General features: G+C 36.7%; 1 non-coding gene across 1 annotated transcript; it reads right to left on the bottom strand.

Annotated features, from left to right (window-relative positions):
- Positions 1 to 2,760: 2,760 nt before the first annotated feature.
- On the bottom strand, positions 2,761 to 2,845 carry TRNAE-UUC (transfer RNA glutamic acid (anticodon UUC)). Its single transcript has one exon. It is a non-coding gene; the product is annotated as a tRNA-Glu (tRNA).
- Positions 2,846 to 4,965: the final 2,120 nt, after the last annotated feature.

Below are 4,965 nucleotides of genomic sequence, written 5' to 3'. Positions count from 1 at the left end.
AAAAGGGATGGAAGTGGAACTGAAATTTTAAGTAGAGGTGATCAGGGAAGCTTATAGAGAAGGCAGTATTTCAAAATCAACATAAAGATGGAAGAGAGAATTTGTGTGTTTGGAGGAAGAATTCCAGACATGGGAAATCACAGGACAACAGTCCAGATGTAAACAGCTGTGTGGCGTGCTGAAAGAGATTAAGAAGGTTGCCAGGGCTCATACAGAGCACGTATATGTGTCTCTTCTCTCATGTGTCTCAAGATTGGCAAATTGCAATTCTCACAGACGTAGAACTGTGAATATTTTCATTTTCTTTTTTTTAAGTTTATTTACTCTGCCCCTCCCCCCTCAAAATAAATATTTTTAAAAAGTACAAAAATCATGAGCACATAATTTATAAAGTTTTGTAAAGATGTGGGTGAAATATTGTTTTAGGTGAACGATTTTTTTTTAATGCTTTATTGATTTCTGAGAGAGAGAGAGAGAGTGAACAGGGGAGAGTCAGAGAGAGACGGAGACACAGAATTTGAAACAGGCTCCAGTCTCTGAGCTGGCTGTCAGCACATAGCCCAACGTGGGGCTCGAACCCATGAACTGTGAGATCACTACATGAGCTGAAGTCGGACACTTAACCGATGAGCCACCCAGAGGCTCCTAGGTGAAGGAATTTTCATGTTTCCCATCCTTACCTTAGGATGGTGTTATACACAGGAGAAATAAAGCTCTTTGATGAGAACTGGTTGGTTTTACTGCTTTTCTCAAGCTTTAACCTAGAATGGTTTGGTAAGGGACAGGCACAAGTTGGTCAAATATAAGACTATTTCATTGAAATTTACAAAAGAATTATGATTATTTTTACTAAAGTCGTATTGCCACAAATGGAGAGAACAGGACAAATTCAGGGAATAGTAACAAGATAATCTTACTTAATAAGACTTTGTCCTTCTACATAGGCATAGTTAGGGGAAGAGGATGTTACATTAAGGATCTATCATCCTTCAGCTTTCTACTTCATCAACTTTGGAGATATTGGTGAGATTCTCTGATATAGAAATCAGAAGAAGAAATTTGTGGGGTAAAATATTTTTGAGTTTTGAATATATTAAATCTGAGATGCTTTTGAGTTATTAAAATGCAGGTAACTCATGCCATATATATATTGAGATGGGGATGAAGATCTCAGTTGGAAATTCTTTTGGGGTGGTAATCACAATACAGATAGATAATAATTCAAAACAGTGGTAAGAAATCTCTCAGATATATATACTTTCTAACTATGCATACATAGAAAGACCAAATCCTATTAAGACTATCTTGTTACTAGTGCCTGAATTTGTCTTACTTTCTCGATTCTTTTTTTTTATTTTTTATTTTTTTTATGTTTTATTTATTTCTAGGAGAGAGAGAGAGAGACAGCACGAGCAGGGGAGGGTCAGAGAGAGAGGGAGTCACAGACTGAAACAGGCTCCAGGCTCCGAGCTGGCAGTCAGCACAGAGCCCGACGCGGGGCTCGAACCCAAAAACCGCGAGATCATGACCTAAGCGAAAGTCGGAAAGTCGGACGCTTAACCGACTAAGCCACCCAGGCGCCCCAGGTATAAATTATTTTGAAGGGATTAATATATACACAACTACTGGGGCAGGAAACATGCAAGATGAACCTGAAGCCTCTCTAGCACTAGAAACGTAAGGAAGTACTCAAAAATAAAAACAGCACAATTCACAATGATGAGTGTAAGTCAAAGGGATATGGCAGCCAACTGAAAGCCCCCAGTGGCCAAACCTGGAACAGTTTTAGCAAAAAGTAAATAAAGCACTATTGGATTATAACCCAAGGTTTAAAATAAATATTCCTAAGTTCATACTGATAAATAAATGTTTGAACATATAAATAGGGGAAAAGACACAAATCTTTCATACAGAAGGATTCCAAATAAGTTAAGTGTGTTCACCATTCTCAAGGGTAGTGGAGTATAACTTCCAACTCTTTAAGTGTGGACTGTGCAGAATGTTTTCTTTCCAAAGAGTAGTTATAAAAGCGGTTAAGCAGGAGAATAAACCTTACATTGGAGGAACATGAAAAACCCTGCTATAGCCAGATGATCAACATCAATGGCAAGTCATGTGCATAACATGTTGTTATGTGATGAAAATGGCAGTTTATCTCTGTGCTCTTCTTCTAGGCTCTTTTTGACCATGAATTTGGCAAGCTTTTGGAGGTTTCATGCATACTTCATGGTAATACTTACATCCAGCCTCTTTTTTTGTATTTCGAACAGAGAGAGAGAGAGCACAGAAGTGTGTGAGAGGGGCAGAGGGAGAGAGAGAGAAAGAGAGAGAAAGAATATTAAGCAGTCTCCATGCCCAGTATACAGCCCAGCCTGGGGCTCTATTTCACAACCCTTGGATCACGACCTGAACTGAAATCAAGAGTTGAATGCTCAAACAACTGAGCCACCTAGGCCCCTCACATCTAGTCTCTTTAGTTCTTACAGTCATTTCCAAATATGGCCTAATAAGAGCCAGCTATTCAGATGATAATGTTGTTAAACCATTTAAATTGTATGGATGTTAATAAAATAGAATTTACCTCATGTTTCATACCTAAACTAAATGACCATGAATATTCAAAAAAAAATTTTTTTTTAATGATTTTTATTTATTTCTAGGAGAGAGAGAGAGAGAGACAGCGTGAGCAGGGGAGGGTCAGAGAGAGAGGGAGTCACAGACTGAAACAGGCTCCAGGCTCTGAGCTGGCAGTCAGCACAGAGCCCGAGGCGGGGCTCGAACCCACGAACCGCGAGATCATGACCTGAGCGAAAGTCAGACGCTTAACCGACTAAGCCACCCGGGCGCCCCATGACCATGAATATTCAAAAGGTAGCTGTAAGCAACTCTTTTTGTCCTTTTCAATTTGCTTCTTTTCAGACATTCACTTCATGGGACCTCCAGTTTATGTACAGAAAAGAAAGAAATGTTAACATAACTTGGTTCTTTTAAAATACTTAGAGTATATTTCTGAAAAAAATTGTGTGGATTTCTTACCACAGTGTTTTAGTAATACTCTGCTTGTGCTTTAAAATTATAGCTAAATATAAGAATTATAGGTATAAAAATTAGAAATATCCTTTAATATCCTCCCAATGGCAATTTTTTCTTTCTTATTTATTAAGTTAACAGGGGTAAGCTTGGCTCTCTTAAAAGCTTGGAGAAAGCATGATTCCTGAACACAGAAATTTGTTTGAGTGTAGGACGATTTTGAAATGTATATTGAATGATATGAAATGTTTTTATTGCTGATCTTCAATGTATCATAAATGCCCAGTGCTTATTGGATGTTTCTAACCAGTGTTTTACTTAATTTTTCTGTTTTATATTATGCAGCTACATTTATTATTTTCTTCTATGGAAATCACTTCTTTAAACGAATCTTGTGATCCCATCCTTATTTTGTTTTGCCTTTTCAGTGGTCATGATCAGAGCCCAAAGTTCCCTCTGTTTTCAAAACTTACTCTGTGTTTGGCTGCTAAGTGGAATGCTAAACACTAAGCACTGTTTACTTGAAAGACACTAATATTTAGCTACATCATATTTAAATAAGAACCTTGTGTGATACTTGCAAGGAAGCTGCCAAAATAAAACCTTCAGAGGAAGGATTTTTCTATTCCATTTTCATATACATGACATCTGGGAACACATCATGGAGAATGTTAACATGGGAAGCACTATTAACTTTCTCCACAATAAGCAAAAGAGTAAACGGTCATAAAATGGTCATCTTTAGTCCTATTGTGATTTCGGTAAAATGTGGGACCAAGTAATTTTTGTTAAATGAACAATGACCATGACTGGACACCAATTCAGCTTTAAGTAGGAGTTTTTTTTTTTTTTTTTTTATGCAAGATTTTAACCTTTCTAAAGTCTGGGGAAAACATTTTTAAAAAATATATATGGCACTTTTGGGGCATCTGGGTGGCTCAGTTGGTTAAGTGACCGACTTCGGCTCAGGTAAGTTCTCTCCTTTTGTGGGTCTGAGCCTTGCACTGGGCTCTGTGCTGACAGGTAGTTCAGAGCCTGGAGGCTGCTTCAGATTCTGTCTCCTTCTCTCTCGGCCTCTCCCCTGATTTTGCTGTCACTCTCTTTCTCTTAAAAATAAAACATAAACAAAAATAAAATATGGATGGCACTTTACCAAAGATCATTGAGTCAAACTATGAAAAGGCAGTGACTTATATATTCTGGTCTTTGAATTGGTAATTTTTTATTAGCTTGTTTCTCAACACCTTTGCTGTTGCAAAGAAAGACCAACCCAGTGTCTTCACCTGCTGAAGCACAGGACCTCAGTGTATTCCTAAGGATTTATTGTTCACTAAGTGAAGGTAATGGTCAGGATTAGAGTCATAATTCTATGTGATCTTAGGTTCCTTAATTTTATTATACTCAGAATATACACAGCATGGGTTATTGGGAGAATTCGAACAAGCAGAGTTTCCTAAGGTATGGAAAATAGTACATTTTTACTTGTATTCAATTCTATAACTATTTCAGAGGGAATCTGGAAGGTGTAAATAAAGTAACATGTGAAAATATTGTTTCTATTATTAAATTTAATTAGTAAGCTATTAATAAAGTTATTTCCATTACTAATTAAGATAAAGCAGGATCAAATCTATTCTTATTGGAATGATAACAATAGTACCAAAAACAAAAGCATAGTTAATAATAACAATAATAATTATAGTAAACACTCAGTGCTTACTCTTCACCTGGCACTTTTCTCAACATTTTATAGATAGTAATTACTTTAACTTTTTCAGAAAACCATAAATTTTAGTTACCATTATAATTTACATTTCTTTTTCAGACAGAGTAGGTGCTGTTAACTATTGTGTTATATGTTTGTTCCCTTGAAGTCAATGATATCTAGGAATGTTTCATGAGACCAGCAATGCAGGATTTTAGGAAATGATTTCT

Source organism: Crocuta crocuta, unplaced genomic scaffold (assembly GCF_008692635.1).
Source record: "Crocuta crocuta isolate KB4526 unplaced genomic scaffold, BGI_CrCroc_1.0 scaffold724, whole genome shotgun sequence".
NCBI lineage: Eukaryota > Metazoa > Chordata > Mammalia > Carnivora > Hyaenidae > Crocuta > Crocuta crocuta.
This window is presented reverse-complemented; position numbering and strand designations above follow the sequence as displayed.